Source organism: Ranitomeya imitator, chromosome 3, assembly GCF_032444005.1.
Source record: "Ranitomeya imitator isolate aRanImi1 chromosome 3, aRanImi1.pri, whole genome shotgun sequence".
In the NCBI taxonomy this organism is placed as follows: Eukaryota; Metazoa; Chordata; class Amphibia; order Anura; family Dendrobatidae; genus Ranitomeya; species Ranitomeya imitator.
Genome location: NC_091284.1, coordinates 629,329,820 through 629,347,506, shown reverse-complemented (window position 1 = coordinate 629,347,506; position 17,687 = coordinate 629,329,820). Strand labels below are relative to the sequence as shown.

Sequence of the window (17,687 nt, the reverse complement as noted above, 5' to 3'; positions counted from 1 at the left end):
TAGCTGAGCTATGATACATGCAGTCTATGTATTCATAAGGTGAATAAAGTTGGATGTACAGTATGTAAGAATTAAACTATATGACTTGAGGCATGTTTTAACAATTTATTAAAACTATATGGATTAAAAGCCATCAACTGAGATTTCCCATTTCTTGCTAATTTTCTCTTGTGTCCATTGCCAGGATGAATCACTTGCCCCTGATTTTTTCTTGTTTTAATATTTGGCATTTCTATTGTTTATTTTCTTAGCACAGCATATATGTAACATAATATTAGTAGTAACACATTAGTTTTTTATATGTGATTTATGAATGTTTTTATATTTTGTCTTTTAATTATTGCTCTTTTTGTTTGTACATTTGTACATTTGTCACAACGTTTAGACCTTTTTGTTGTGTTTTATCATCTTTTATAGTAAAAGTTCCTTTAAAAATGTAAAACTATGGGGAATGGGACTTTCTTAAATTCGAGATCTAAGTGTTCATCCTCACCGTAAGACCTTGTCAAGTAGATGTATTTTTTTTTAAATGTCTAAAAGCCGGACAGAGATAGAGCTAAATATATATATTATATAATTTAACTCAGATTTGCGCAAAAACACAGGGAGCGAGTATGTTGGTGACAGATGCTCTTTAAGGCAGAGGACATTGTCACATCATCTGTCACTAACACGGTACTGTAATGTCTTGGCTGTTATACTCAGAATAATAACAACATGGAGAGAAAAACTGAACTTGAAAAATGAAGATATAGTAAAAAAAAGTTTTTCCATATCTCATGACTTAATACCATAGAAGCATTTTAGCATATCAAAGTATTGAAATTCTTGTAATATACATCTGATCGTTAGAAGAAACATGATCCATGCACCTCACCTTTTGTGAGCCAACAAAGCCAACACATAATTGGTAATGTTTAACAATTACATCACATTGTTCTTGGATCATGGTAGGGCATCAGCATGCACATATGCACATCTGCTATGCACTATTATTTTTTTCTATTTGCTACAGGCAAAATACATTTCCTCATTAGCATACGATAGTCATTTATGTTCACATTACATTGAAAATATGATGCAAATTTTGACATTTGAACTATTCCTCAATGCCATGATATTATGTGGATGACTGCTATTCAAAACCTATCAGATTCACTTTATTACAGTATTAACATGTGCTAAAGCCCTCCAGGCAAATTAATTCAGATTCACTTCAATTTTAATTAAAATTTGTTTCCACTAAATTAGAGATAAATGTACTGTAAATGCTAGAGTATACCTAGACAGTTTAAATGTAGACTTTTTTTTTTTGCTTTTGTTTTAATTAAAGTTTGTACGTAAAGGAAAGTACTAAGAGGAGTCCCAGGCAAACACATGGGGAACACAGATTTCCCTTTGGTTAAATTTAAGGCCATGGCTCAAGTGAGAGACCACAGCTAATGTGCAATCCAGATAATCAAGGCATCATCTATAAAAAAAACAGAATAATATTGCAAAAGAAATACTTTTTATCAATGAATGCATTAAAATTTCAGTAACATAAGATGAAATTCAAGTAAAATAAAGACACTGTTTAATATGTATCGTTAAGTTTTTTAGAAATTGTCAAAAAATTATTTGCCATTTTTTAGTTCCAGTACAGTTTAGAAATAACCGAGTAAAATTTTTAGCTTGCCTGTTTTTAGTAGATAACTTTTTATTTATTCTCATTGAGAGCAAGTTTATAGTCCACTTACAGAATTCATGTATAACATGAGTTATGCCTAATATACAAATCTGATGAAATTCGAATTAGCCAGTTAGTCGTGAAATCAGATGGGAAATTGTCATGCTTATTGTGCACTGATGTCTCTCTAGATCACTGACATAATAGAGGGAAGGGGTTAAAAAATAATTTTAACATACAGGCACAGGTCTTGGTGCAAAGCAAGGTAAGGTTTATTGCATTTTTCCACTCTGCAAATGAAAATGCTTTCTCAAGCATATAGAAATCAATCTTCAGATCTTCAGTCCAAAATGTATAAGAATGTACAATATGCCACACAGTCCTTTTGCTAGGGTAAGAACAGTAGCATGGTTGTACTCACACCACAGCATTACATTAGATTGTCCCTAGCACAGTCTGTAAATCAACACGGGCTTCTCTTCAGCTCCACTACCACAGAGAATTGTTCAGCTCCCAGACAGCTCACATTTGCTTGTCACACACCATCTCCAACACACAGACTGTTCTGCTCACCCCAGCTGGCTTATTAAAAACACACAGGACCTGACTCTAAACATAACGCTCTTCTCCAGCAACTCCGGTCGTATACCGCTCTGCCCTGCTGCACACAGGACATTTCTAAGCATCCAGGCAAGCTAAAACCATTGGATCTGCAAACAGCAGGACACTGATATTAACGACTATACCAGTAAATATGTTCTTATGAAGATCCGTATGTGGACTGAAAATGTTCAATCATGTTGCACAATAAATAATTTGTTTTTTCAAGCCACAATACCACTTGAGTGCCAAGGTCTTTTCTAATTTTGGACAATCTTGGGCTGGATGCCTTACTTGAGCACCTCCCATCCTATTATTGTATGAGTGCTGTGTTTTCACAACCTAATCTAAACATAGCTAACTAGGTGCACATAATCAGGACCTCTAGTGCTAGCCTTTAACCTGGCATTCCTATTTACCTCCATGTCCAAAGCCAGGACTAGGCACTGTTTGCCAGCACACAGAGATAGGATTTGGTTATACATGTGTGCGTTCAAAGTGGTCCATGTATAAGTTTGCGTACGCTGGGGCCACATTGGACCCCATGGCCATGCCACAGATTTGTAAAAAGAAGTCATCTTCAAACATGAAGAAGTTTTCTCTTAGAACTAGGTTAAGCAGATCAATACATAAATTTTGTGAATCAGTATCAACATTGACCTCACGGAGGGTCAGTGTTACTGCTTCAATGCCCCTGTCGTGTTTGATTGAAGTATAAAGACTGTTTACATCCAGGGTACATAAGGTACTATCAGGTGGGATGTTTTTGATGTTGTGGATTTTGTTTAAGAAATCTCCTGTGTCTAAAATGTAGGACTTTGTAGAGCGAGCATAAGGGGTGAGGATTTTCTCAAGAAAGATGGACAATGGGTTTAATATTGAGTTAGTGGATGCCACTATCGGGCGGCCGGGAGGGTTATGGAGGTCTTTGTGAATTTTAGGCAGGATGTAAAGTACTGGAGTAACCGGATGGTGGTTCATGAGGTATGTTCTGGTTTTAGTATCGATTGTTTTGAGCTGTACGTGTTTGTCTAGTACCGTGTTGATTTTCTGGCGTATACTGTAAGTGGGGTCAGTATGTAGTTTTCTGTAGGTAATGTGATCAGAGAGTTGACGTCTAACTTCCGCAATGTACTGGCTCCTATTCATAACAACCGTAGCCCCAACCTTGTCCGCTGACTTTATGATAATATTTTTGTTCCTGCTCAGTGAATCCAAAGTCTGTTTCTCAGGGGTGCTAAGATTATGTTGGACAGGGAGAAGACCCAGGCGTTGATCATGGATGGTGTTCTTGATATCCCTATCCAGTAGACTAATGAACGTTTGCACCGCATGGTGGGATTTAGGTGGCATAAATGTACTCAGGTTCCTGAGTCCCAGGGAATCAATAGTGATTTTAGGTGTAGCATGATCAGATATTGTGCCTAAGGTGTTGCCCCTGTCAGTGGTGTTGGCATCAAAGTGTACCTTCAACCTAATGCTCCTGTAGAAGCATTGAAGGTCTTTCTCTAACTGAAATGCGTCCCACTTTGGTGTAGGACAAAAAATAAACCCATGTTAAGTACTTTCAACTCAAGGGGAGACAGAGAATATTCAGATATGTTGACTACCGAGATTAGACTCCTACCTGAGACCTCAAGGTCATGTGACGGTCTGGTGCTCTTCCTCCTTGACCTCCTGGTAGGCGTCCGTTTGGTCCTAAAAAACGAGGGCCTGGTGATGCAATCTCGCTGCCGGATCCTGCTGAGGAACCCTCTGCTGGTGAGGAGCCCCCTGAGCGGTAATTCCCTCTTTGTATCCGGCGATACCGCTGACGTGATTGGCGGGGAAATGGGTCCTCCCATTTGTATACTTTATTTGTGAGATAATCTTCAGTATCCCTCTGGAACTTTGTTCTCTTTCTCTCTTCCAAAGTTTTCTGATGGGTAGATAGTATGGAGTCAACTTTACCCTTCAGGGTGGAGAATTCAGCACTACTCAGAGTTGTAGTCAGTTGGGTCTCGATGGATGTGATTTTTTCCTCGGTAGTCTTTATAGCCTCCTGCAGGTACTCAATGGTTAACAGGATAATGTCGAAAGAACACTTATTCAGGATTTTTTGGAACGTGGTACAATATTTCTTGTTGTTGGCAAAAAGGGTGGGTCTCAGGTTGCAGCGTAAACCGCGAGGTATTTTTCCCGGTCGGTGGTATTCACCCAATGTGGCACAGTGTAGATCAAATGAAATTAGTCTCTTTCTTTCTTTCTCCCAGTCCGTTGTCTTAATGTCCTTGCTGGGGATGCGTAGAAAGTCTATTTTGGTCCTTATCTTAGACAAGATAGTGGAACCGGTGGCATTGTCATAAACGTAGGTCCCAGGCAAAGAAAAGAAAAAAAGATTGGACTACAAACAGGCCAGCACAACCACAAGGAATAGAAAAATACATTTTTCTATTCCTTGTGGTTGTGCTGGCCTGTTTGTAGTCCAATCTTTTTTTCTTTTCTTTGCCATATACATTATTGGACTAGGCACTGCACCCCTCTCTTTTTATCCAATACAGCTTGAGGGGACCCTTTCTTATATTTTGTGCTAAACGTAGGTCTCAGCTGACATGAGTCCGGTCGGTGCTAACAACTCCAGAAAACTATATAGTGGAATGAGCAAAGAGCTAGCACTCGACTGTAAGTGGAGTTTGACGGTGCAAGTGAACGGAATCCGAAGGCCCCAAGGTACTTGAAGAAAATCAAATCACTGCACTCATCCAGTTCAAGTCAATTTTGCTAAAGTGAGTATTTTTATTAAAGACTAGATGGCAGCCCGATTCTAAAGAATCGGGAGTCTAGAATCCATATATACTTTATTTATTCAAATGTAAGAATAATACAATTAATAAATAATAGTAAGAAAGAACAAAAATAATAGGCAGTATATGGAGAAAACACCAAACAAAAGTTCAAAATTGGTGTGAAAATGTCACTGAACCACTTCACAACTAAATATATATAGTTTTGGTAAATGGTATTATCATTTTTTTGACGAAATTCGGCAGGAGCTTGAAGAGCAACGTCACTGGGCCCGCCTCCACGCAGTAGAAACTTGCTGTGAGGTAAAAATTCAAAAATCACACCAAAATGGCGGGCGGAGTGTGTCACAGTATGGCACGTTTCTGATTGGTCGCTCGCAGCAGGCGGCAACCAATCAGACACTGGACACTGTTGACCTCACTTATCTCCGGACATTAGCTCCGGACATTAGCTCCGGACATTAGCTCCGGACATTATCCCCGCACATTAGCTCCGGACATTAGCTCCGGACAAAGCCACGGAAGTTGGCAGAAATTGCAGGAAGTAGTATTCTAGGCAATTAATCTCCGGACATTAGCTCCGGACATTAGCTCCGGACATTAGCTCCGGACAAAGCCACGGAAGTTGGCACAAAATGCAGGAAGTAGTATTCTAGGCAATTATATATTAGATGCAAAGATGAAGACGAAACAATAAGGCAACAATTTTTTAACGTTTCGGCCACGCGGTGGCCTTGATCACAAAATGGTGCTGTAACAGAGATAGAAAAAAAACAGTGTATGAACATATAATATATACAGTGCTCAAATGTACAATACAGTATATACAGAATATATATAGAGCTATCTACAAAATCATGGAAAAAATGGAACAAATGTCAGTTATCCATGAACAGATAAATAAGCAGGTAGAGGTTGTCACAATCCTGCGACCTATGTTGGACACAAGGACATTAAACTAAAGTATGGGCTTCCTGAAGGTTGTGCATACATATAGAAAGAGATACTACAGGAGGGAAAGACAGATTCACGTACCCTTAATGGTTGTTCGCATAGCGTCATGTAATAATATGGTATTTTATTACATTCAAAAAGTAGAAGTGGCCCAGTTTTCCTCTGTTCAAAGACAATAGGAGAACATGATAAGGTATTGATATATATGTCGTAATGATAGTGTTAATAACCCAGGTGCTAGAGCTATCTTTTAGAAAGGTATAAAGACCCAAGTGGTCTGTGGGATTAGCGCACTAAATCGTACACAAGGGTTTAGGCATATATAGAGGTATTTACCCAGATAGTAGATGCAGGGCCTTTACTTTCAATAGCAATTGTCCGGGACAGTACATATGTGGTTTTAAGACATCTGCCATATGTTAGACTGGCTGTAACACAAATACATATATTGGATGTACATAGCACTCTAGTTGTTTGGTAGAGCAACAGGTTATATATGAAAAGAGTACTTCTACCAAGTGTTTCATTTGGTATTTTGCATTTATTATTTTTGTTCCTTTGACCCATTCAACTCAAGGTTTCTTTATTATTGTGAATAATCAACTATAGTTTGGACTCCTACAGTTTTAGGCCTTGCTATAGATATTATGGAAATCATTCTTCTGGCGTTATGTATTAGGGACATTGCGGTACATATATATATATATATATATATATATATATATATATATATAATGTTCATCTGCATATTTGTTTCATCTGCCTGTTGTTTAGTGCTTCCATCATGCCACAATACTGATATACTGCAGAACTTACCACCATCCACATACAGCCACTGACAGCTTGATACCAGAGACTGGAGGTAAACTTTATACCTCCGATCACGGCTCAGCACTCACCCTGTCTTTTGACAGCATGAGATCTGTGGCTTTCTGACCGGCAATGATGATTTCACTGCTGATCAGAAGCGCTACGCTAGTGTTTCCCACGCTGTCACACAGCGTGAGAAACACTGGCTTTTGTGCTGTGTATGTTCGGCTACATTCGGCAATTAAGTCAACACAATTAAAATCGGCGAATATTGTAAATTTGGCGATCGTGAGTCAATCCAAAAATTGAAATGTTTGCTAATCTCTAGCTATGACCACTCCTATTGTGACAGTTTATTAGCTAGCACATCCAGAAGTGTTGCCCTTTCTAGGGTCACCAAACTCCCTCTGTCCAGTCACAGAAACATTGTTCACGGTTACCTGGCATAGCTGAGGTTTCTCAACAAGGTGCTGTATGTTACTGCACATGGGATATGCAAAATATCAGAAGCATTGGTCTAAGAAGAAGTCCATGAATTCTGATACCAGGGGACAATGTGCTGATACATTTCTTTGGGCACTACACTTAGAATGGTCAATAGTATGAGATACATAGTAACATAGTAACATAGTTAGTAAGGCTGAAAAAAGACATTTGTCCGTCCAGTTCAGCCTATATTCCATCATAATAAATCCCCAGATCTACGTCCTTCTGCAGAACCTAATTGTATGATACAATATTGTTCTGCTCCAGGAAGACATCCAGGCCTCTCTTGAACCCCTCGACTGAGTTCGCCATCACCACCTCCTCAGGCAAGCAATTCCAGATTCTCACTGCCCTAACAGTAAAGAATCCTCTTCTATGTTTGTGGAAAAACCTTCTCTCCTCCAGACGCAAAGAATGCCCCCTTGTGCCCGTCACCTTCCTTGGTATAAACAGATCCTCAGCGAGATATTTGTATTGTCCCCTTATATACTTATACATGGTTATTAGATCGCCCCTCAGTCGTCTTTTTTCTAGACTAAATAATCCTAATTTCGCTAATCTATCTGGGTATTGTAGTTCTCCCATCCCCTTTATTAATTTTGTTGCCCTCCTTTGTACTCTCTCTAGTTCCATTATATCCTTCCTGAGCACCGGTGCCCAAAACTGGACACAGTACTCCATGTGCGGTCTAACTAGGGATTTGTACAGAGGCAGTATAATGCTCTCATCATGTGTATCCAGACCTCTTTTAATGCACCCCATGATCCTGTTTGCCTTGGCAGCTGCTGCCTGGCACTGGCTGCTCCAGGTAAGTTTATCATTAACTAGGATCCCCAAGTCCTTCTCCCTGTCAGATTTACCCAGTGGTTTCCCGTTCAGTGTGTAATGGTGATATTGATTCCTTCTTCCCATGTGTATAACCTTACATTTATCATTGTTAAACCTCATCTGCCACCTTTCAGCCCAAGTTTCCAACTTATCCAGATCCATCTGTAGCAGAATACTATCTTCTCTTGTATTAACTGCTTTACATAGTTTTGTATCATCTGCAAATATCGATATTTTACTGTGTAAACCTTCTACCAGATCATTAATGAATATGTTGAAGAGAACAGGTCCCAATACTGACCCCTGCGGTACCCCACTGGTCACAGCGACCCAGTTAGAGACTATACCATTTATAACCACCCTCTGCTTTCTATCACTAAGCCAGTTACTAACCCATTTACACACATTTTCCCCCAGACCAAGCATTCTCATTTTGTGTACCAACCTCTTGTGCGGCACGGTATCAAACGCTTTGGAAAAATCGAGGTATACCACGTCCAATGACTCACCGTGGTCCAGCCTATAGCTTACCTCTTCATAAAAACTGATTAGATTGGTTTGACAGGAGCGATTTCTCATAAACCCATGCTGATATCGAGTTAAACAGTTATTCTCATTGAGATAATCCAGAATAACATCCCTCAGAAACCCTTCAAATATTTTACCAACAATAGAGGTTAGATTTACTGGCCTATAATTTCCAGGTTCACTTTTAGAGCCCTTTTTGAATATTGGCACCACATTTGCTATGCGCCAATCCTGCGGAACAGACCCTGTCGCTATAGAGTCCCTAAAAATAAGAAATAATGGTTTATCTATTACATTACTTAGTTCTCTTAGTACTCGTGGGTGTATGCCATCCGGACCCGGAGATTTATCTATTTTGATCTTATTTAGCCGGTTTCGCACCTCTTCTTGGGTTAGATTGGTGACCCTTAATATAGGGTTTTCATTGTTTCTTGGGATTTCACCTAGCATTTCATTTTCCACCGTGAATACCGTGGAGAAGAAGGTGTTTAATATGTTAGCTTTTTCCTCGTCATCTACAACCATTCTTTCCTCACTATTTTTTAAAGGGCCTACATTTTCAGTTTTTATTCTTTTACTATTGATATAGTTGAAGAACAGTTTGAGATGTACCACTTGAACCCGGATCTGACCCCTTTGGTGTATTTGAGCACTCCTCAGACATGATCTTGGGTCTCTCCTTTTGGGTATCCCAGGAAGGTAACCAGAGGCTCCCTTTACTGCTCAAGGTGATCTCCACATCCAGGTACAGTGGGGCAAAAAGTATTTAGTCATTCAGCAATAGTGCAAGTTCCACCACTTAAAAAGATGAGAGGCGTCTGTAATTTACATCATAGGTAGACCTCAACTAGGGGAGACAAACTGAGAAAAAAAAATCCAGAAAATCACATTGTCTGTTTTATTAACAATTTATTTGCATATTATGGTGGAAAATAAGTATTTGGTCAGAAACAAACAATCAAGATTTCTGGCTCTCACAGACCTGTAACTTCTTCTTTAAGAGTCTCCTCTTTCCTCCACTCATTACCTGTAGTAATGGCACCTGTTTAAACTTGTTATCAGTATAAAAAGACACCTGTGCACACCCTCAAACAGTCTGACTCCAAACTCCAGTATGGTGAAGACCAAAGAGCTGTCAAAGGACACCAGAAACAAAATTGTAGCCCTGCACCAGGCTGGGAAGACTGAATCTGCAATAGCCAACCAGCTTGGAGTGAAGAAATCAACAGTGTGAGCAATAATTAGAAAATGGAAGACATACAAGACCACTGATAATCTCCCTCGATCTGGGGCTCCACGCAAAATCCCACCCCGTGGGGTCAGAATGATCACAAGAACGGTGAGCAAAAATCCCAGAACCACGCGGGGGGACCTAGTGAATGAACTGCAGAGAGCTGGGACCAATGTAACAAGGCCTACCATAAGTAACACACTACGCCACCATGGACTCAGATCCTGCAGTGCCAGACGTGTCCCACTGCTTAAGCCAGTACATGTCTGGGCCCGTCTGAAGTTTGCTAGAGAGCATTTGGATGATCCAGAGGAGTTTTGGGAGAATGTCCTATGGTCTGATGAAACCAAACTGGAACTGTTTGGTAGAAACACAACTTGTCGTGTTTTGAGGAAAAAGAATACTGAGTTGCATCCATCAAACACCATACCTACTGTAAAGCATGGTGGTGGAAACATCATGCTTTGGGGCTGTTTCTCTGCAAAGGGGCCAGGACGACTGATCCGGGTTCATGAAAGAATGAATGGGGCCATGTATCGTGAGATTTTGAGTGCAAACCTCCTTCCATCAGCAAGGGCATTGAAGATGAAACGTGGCTGGGTCTTTCAACATGACAATGATCCAAAGCACACCGCCAGGGCAACGAAGGAGTGGCTTCGTAAGAAGCATTTCAAGGTCCTGGAGTGGCCTAGCCAGTCTCCAGATCTCAACCCTATAGAAAACCTTTGGAGGGAGTTGAAAGTCCGTGTTGCCAAGCGAAAAGCCAAAAACATCACTGCTCTAGATGAGATCTGCATGGAGGAATGGACCAACATACCAACAACAGTGTGTGGCAACCTTGTGAAGACTTACAGAAAACGTTTGACCTCTGTTATTGCCAACAAAGGATATATTACAAAGTATTGAGATTAAATTTTGTTTCTGACCAAATAAAATGTTAAAAAAAACAGACAATGTGATTTTCTGGATTTTTTTTCTCAGTTTGTCTCCCATAGGTGAGGTCTACCTATGATGTAAATTACAGACGCCTCTCATCTTTTTAAGTGGTGGAACTTGCACTATTGCTGACTGACTAAATACTTTTTTGCCCCACTGTATCTTTTAATCAGGCTCACAAGGTCATCTGCATTCTGGAGGTCTCCATGGGCAACACAGCTTTGCTTGAACCTAGTTAATGAGTGGTTAAATAAGCTCACTACCATTCTTTCACCATCTATGCCAGAGATCAGGCCTCGGGTTATGAACCAGTTGTAACAGGTCCAACATCTGGGATCGGGGAACAATTCCCTTTGATAAGGCCAGAGGTACACCTGGACTGCCAGGGTTACACCAAAACGGGCTACAATCTCCACCTTTATATTCCTTTTTTTTGGAACCCTGCAGGGCAAGGTCATAATATGCTTTCTGTGGTCCTTCAGTAAGGTACAGAGCTAGTACCTCCACAATTGATGAGCAAATAGTGAAATATTTGGATTTAGGCAAATAAGCCCAAATACTTTCAAATATATGTGTATTCGTACAGAATCATGGATCCAATGCAAGGCAATGGGAAAGCTGAATATGTTTCTGCCGGACCCAGCAAACAGATCTGGGGCATGAGAAAAAAGCTGAAATGGATGTGAAAGTGCTAAAACTAAATGGGAACAGTATGGAGAAGATGACTGCATGCCTATTGCTCAATAGATGAAAAGCCGGCATTTCATCAGCCACGTACAGTGAAATCACAGCAGGAGTCGACAGGATGACATAGACAGATTACATACAGTATGTACACATATAATAGATATGTAAATGTCAGTTTATCACACACAGATACAGTATATATACAGTACAGACCAAAAGTTTGGACACACCTTCTCATTTAAAGATTTTTCTGTATTTTCATGACTATGTAAATTGTACATTCACACTGAAGGCATCAAAACTATGAATTAACACATGTGGAATTATATACTTAACAAAAAAGTGTGAAACAACTGAAATTATGTCTTATATTCTAGGTTCTTCAAAGTAGCCACCTTTTGTTTGATGACTGCTTTGCACACTCTTGGCATTCTCTTGATGAGCTTCAAGAGGTAGTCACCGGGAATGGTTTTCAATTCACAGGTGTGCCCTGTCAGGTTTAATAAGTGGAATTTCTTGCCTTTTAAATGGGGTTGGGACCATCAGTTGTGTTGTGCAGAAGTCTGGTGGATACACAGCTGATAGTCCTACTGAATAGACTGTTAGAATTTGTATTATGGCAAGAAAAAAGCAGCTAAGTAAAGAAAAATGAGTGGCCATCATTACTTTAAGAAATTAAGGTCAGTCAGTCCGAAAAATTGGGAAAACTTTGAAAGTGTCCCCAAGTGCAGTTGCAGATCCCTCAAGCGCTACAAAGAAACTGTTTCACATGAGGATCGCCCCAGAAAAGGAAGACCAAGAGTCACCTCTGCTTCTGAGGATCAGTTTGTCCAAGTCCCCAGCCTCAGAAATCGCAGGTTAACAGCAGCACAGATTAGAGACCAGGTCAATGCCACACAGAGTTCTAGCAGCAGACACATCTCTACAACAACTGTTAAGAGGAGACATTGTGCAGCAGGCCTTCATGGTAAAATAGCTGCTAGAAAACCACTGCTAAGGACAGGCAACAAGCAGAAGAGACTTGTTGGGGCTAAAGAACACAAGGAATGGACATTAGACCAGTGGAAATTTGTGCTTTGGTCTGATGAGTCCAAATTTGAGATCTTTGGTTCCAACCACTGTGTCTTTGTGCGACTCATAAAAGGTGAACAGATGGACTCTACATGCCTGGTTCCCACCATAAAGCATGGAGGAGGTGTGATGTGTGCGGGTGCTTTGCTAGTGACACAGTTGGGGATTTATTCAAAATTGAAGGCATACTTAACCAGCATGGCTACCACAGCATCCTGCAGCGGCATGCTATTCCATCTGGTTTGCGTTTAGTTGGACCATCATTTATTTTTCAACAGGACAATGACCCCAAACACACCTCCAGGCTGTGTAAGGGCTATTTGACCAAGATGTAGAGTGATGGAGTGCTACTCCAGATGACCTGGTCTCCACAGTCACCAGACCTGAACCCAATCGAGATGGTTTGGAGAAAGCTGGACTGCAGAGTGAAGGCAAAAGGGGCAACAAATGCTAAGCATCTCTGGCAACTCCTTCAAGATTGTTGGAAGACCATTCCTGGTGACTACCTCTTGAAGCTCATCAAGAGAATGCCAAGAGTGTGCAAAGCAGTCATCAAAGCAAAAGGTGGCCACTTTGAAGAACCTAGAATATAAGACATAATTTCAGTTGTTTCACACTTTTTTGCTAGGTATATAATTCCACATGTGTTAATTCATAGCTTTAGCACTCACCTAGAATATGCTGTATTCAGTGTCCTTTATTGATCTTCATACATAGATGGACATTTAGTGGAGAGGCGGCAGGCAAAAAAGAGGGGGTGTGGGGAGTGCCCCCTCTCCTCTAAATGTCCATCTATGTATGAAGATCAATAAAGGACACTGAATACAGCATATTCTAGGTGAGTGCCACGTCTACTTTTTTCAGCATTGTTTGATCTCTCTGCTTTTAGCTATATGTTGAGCACCACCTGCATCATGTTGCTAGCACAAGCGCTATAAAGAGTCTTAATAAGAATCCTTCCGTATCTATAGTGCCTACACAAAAAGATTATCGCCTAGTGCCATTCATTCTTGGACTTTTTTTTGTGCACCTAATTCATAGCTTTTATGCCTTTAGTCTGAATGTGCAATTTTCATAGTCATGAAAGTGCAGAAAAATCTTTAAATGAGAAGGTGTGTCCAAACTTTTGGTCTGTGATGTATGTATATATATATATATATATATATACAGTGGGGCAAAAAAGTATTTATTCAGTCAGCAATAGTGCAAGTTCCACCACTTAAAAAGATGAGAGGCGTCTGTAATTTACATCATAGGTAGACCTCAACTATGGGAGACAAACTGAGAAAAAAAAATCCAGAAAATCACATTGTCTGTTTTTTTAACATTTTATTTGCATATTATGGTTGAAAATAAGTATTTGGTCAGAAACAAAATTTCATCTCAATACTTTGTAATATATCCTTTGTTGGCAATGACAGAGGTCAAACGTTTTCTGTAAGTCTTCACAAGGTTGCCACACACTGTTGTTGGTATGTTGGTCCATTCCTCCATGCAGATCTCCTCTAGAGCAGTGATGTTTTTGGCTTTTCGCTTGGCAAAACGGACTTTCAACTCCCTCCAAAGGTTTTCTATAGGGTTGAGATCTGGAGACTGGCTAGGCCACTCCAGGACCTTGAAATGCTTCTTACGAAGCCACTCCTTCGTTGCCCTGGCGGTGTGCTTTGGATCATTGTCATGTTGAAAGACCCAGCCACGTTTCTTCTTCAATGCCCTTGCTGATGGAAGGAGGTTTGCACTCAAAATCTCACGATACATGGCCCCATTCATTCTTTCATGTACCCGGATCAGTCATCCTGGCCCCTTTGCAGAGAAACAGCCCCAAAGCATGATGTTTCCACCACCATGCTTTACAGTAGGTATGGTGTTTGATGGATGCAACTCAGTATTCTTTTTCCTCCAAACACGACAAGTTGTGTTTTTACCAAACAGTTCCAGTTTGGTTTCATCAGACCATAGGACATTCTCCCAAAACTCATCTGGATCATCCAAATGCTCTCTAGCAAACTTCAGACGGGCCCGGACATGTACTGGCTTAAGCAGTGGGACACGTCTGGCACTGCAGGATCTGAGTCCATGGTGGCGTAGTGTGTTACTTATGGTAGGCCTTGTTACATTGGTCCCAGCTCTCTACAGTTCATTCACTAGGTCCCCCCGCGTGGTTCTGGGTTTTTTGCTCACCGTTCTTGTGATCATTCTGACCCCACGGGGTGGGATTTTGTGTGGAGCCCCAGATCGAGGGAGATTATCAGTGGTCTTGTATGTCTTCCATTTTCTAATTATTGCTCCCACTGTTGATTTCTTCACTCCAAGCTGGTTGGCTATTGCAGATTCAGTCTTCCCAGCCTGGTGCAGGGCTACAATTTTGTTTCTGGTGTCCTTTGACAGCTCTTTGGTCTTCACCATAGTGGAGTTTGGAGTCAGACTGTTTGAGGATGTGCACAGGTGTCTTTTTATACTGATAACAAGTTTAAACAGGTGCCATTACTACAGGTAATGAGTGGAGGAAAGAGGAGACTCTTAAAGAAGAAGTTACAGGTCTGTGAGAGCCATAAATCTTGATTGTTTGTTTCTGACCAAATACTTATTTTCCACCATAATATGCAAAAAAAAATGATAAAAAAACAGACAATGTGATTTTCTGGATTTTTTTTCTCAGTTTGTCTCCCATAGTTGAGGTCTACCTATGATGTAAATTACAGACGCCTCTCATCTTTTTAAGTGGTGGAACTTGCACTATTGCTGACTGACTAAATACTTTTTTGCCCCACTGTATATATTTATATATGTTTCATAGATAGATCGATAGAAGAAAAGCTGGCAATTCAGCAACAGTGTACTGTAAACTCTAAACTCACAGCAGGAGTCGACAGCATAGAACAGATGGATTACATACAGTATATATATAGAATAGATAGATAAATAAATAGATGTCAGTGACATATACAATTTGTGCAGTGTGTGCAGCTTATTGTACATGTATTTAATTATTAAAAGAATATTTTTCTGAAAATTGTGTGGACTCCAGCATAATTTTCTTAACCAGCAGCAGGAAAGCCAACTGCTTGGGACAGATGCTTATAGCCTGGGAAGGGAGTGATACCCATGGAGCTTCCCAAGCTATTAATATCAGCTCACAGATGTATACTGAGCCTTTACTGGCTATTAAAATGGGAGATCCCTAAAAAATGATGGAGGGTCCCCTTATAATTAATAACCAGCAAAGGCTAGGAAGACAGCTGCGGGCTGATATTAATAGCCTAGTATGGGGCCATGGATACTACCTCAAGCTAAAAACATCAGCTATCAGTCACCCCAGAAATGGTGCATCCATAAGGTTTGCCAATTCTGGCACTTAGCCTCGCTCTTCCCACTTACCCTGTAGAGATGGCAAGTGGGATGATAGTGGGGGGGTTGATGTTGCCTTTGTATTGTCAGGTGACATCAAGCCCAGAGGTTGGTAATGGAGAAATGTCAATAAGTCACCCCCCATTACTAACCCCATAGTCATATATACAAAAACAGACACCCAGAAAAAAGTCCTTTAATTGAAAGAATGACACAGACTCCTTTAATACATCTTAATTAAGCCATGCTTACAAAATTACTCATTCCACCGACGTCATTTTCTCCCGCAAAATAGTTAAAATAAAACCAAAAATTTTTCTCACCTTTCCACAGTGAAGATGATAATCCGTTTGCCCCGCAACAGGTCTAGCTCTGCTACATGTAGATGGCAGGATACATGATTGCATGATGCGGCCATACAGCCTGTTATCCAGTAGAGACACTGAACAGTGTCTGCTGCCACTGCTCAGTGTCTCCCTGTGAACTCCTATTCCCTGTCTGATGGCACAGAGTGTGAGAAAGCTCTCATGCTCCCGGTGCCATCAGAAAAGTCCTGGGAGTTCACAGTCAATGAAGTCACTTCACCTATCTGATGTCAGTGCAAGCGTCAATAGAATTTTTTCCACAGCACTTGAGATAACCAAATCGATACCAGAAATGTCAGTGTCCATCTGTGTTATACGTGTGGCACATGTGTAGCAACCATGTGCCACCCATGTACTGCATAAGTACCACACAGCAGGCGCCAGGGAAGTGGCAATGCAATAAGTTCCCCGGCACCTAGTTATGAATACAACTTTCATCATTCTCCCCTACTCTGCCGGTGATCAGCACAAGCAGGGGAGAATGATGAGAGTTGTATTCAAGTGAGAACAATAACAGCAGGCATTGGATTTTGGAACTATTACACCCATCAGCCTACACTTGCTGCGGCTAATAACAGTGACAGCAGGAGCGGCTGATGGGAGTATTCTTCATTAGCCTCCAGCACTATAGATAAACAAACAAATGAAAAAACAGGCATAGGTTCCCCTGCATTTTCTACAACCAGCCAGACAAAACTGACAGCTGGGGGCTGCAACCCTCAGCTATCAACTTCAGCAAGGCTGGTTATCAAAAATGAAAGGGTCCCCATACCGTTTTTTTAAATTATTTAAATAATTTAAAAAACAGCACGGGTCCTCTTTGTGGGTCAGGGAGACTGCTGTGCTGTGTGCTTCGCAGGTGATGGGTGTAATGGTGCTGGCAGGAGTGCGAGCGTTCCTCAAAAATGCCTGGAACAATGAATCCTTCGTTCCGGTGTCCGTCGGCATCGGGATTTTGGCTGCTATTGTTCCTTGTTCAGTCATTATATTAAATACACCTCCATGTACAACAAAGCTGTACCCTACAATTACCTGGTTCCAGTTCTGGATGACCGGAACATGCCAGATATCCCTAGCCATCCCTGTGACAAACTTGGGCCTAATTTAGATTGGCTGAAGAACCTGTAATTGTGAAGATGCCATCTGTGTCTCATCAGAAATCTTCTGTGGACTCCTGCTTGTTATCACATCCGATAGTCACAGCACCCAAGCACGGCATCAGCCAGGAATGCAGAAATATGAGTACATTTTTCTTCTGGAAGAGCAGTTTGTAAAGGACACACAGTTTTCCAGAATTACCTTTGTGGTATCGTTAACACAATAAATCCATTTTTGACAACCAGCTTTCCTAAAGCAGACAGCTGGAGACTGGTATTCTCAGGCTGGCAAGG

The 17,687-nt window shown here is 40.8% G+C and overlaps 1 pseudogene; it reads left to right on the top strand.

Moving 5' to 3' along the window:
* The first annotated feature begins 17,158 nt into the window (after window positions 1-17,158).
* On the top strand, window positions 17,159-17,424 carry LOC138671706 (NADH dehydrogenase [ubiquinone] 1 alpha subcomplex subunit 3 pseudogene; annotated as a pseudogene).
* The last annotated feature ends 263 nt before the right edge of the window (window positions 17,425-17,687 follow it).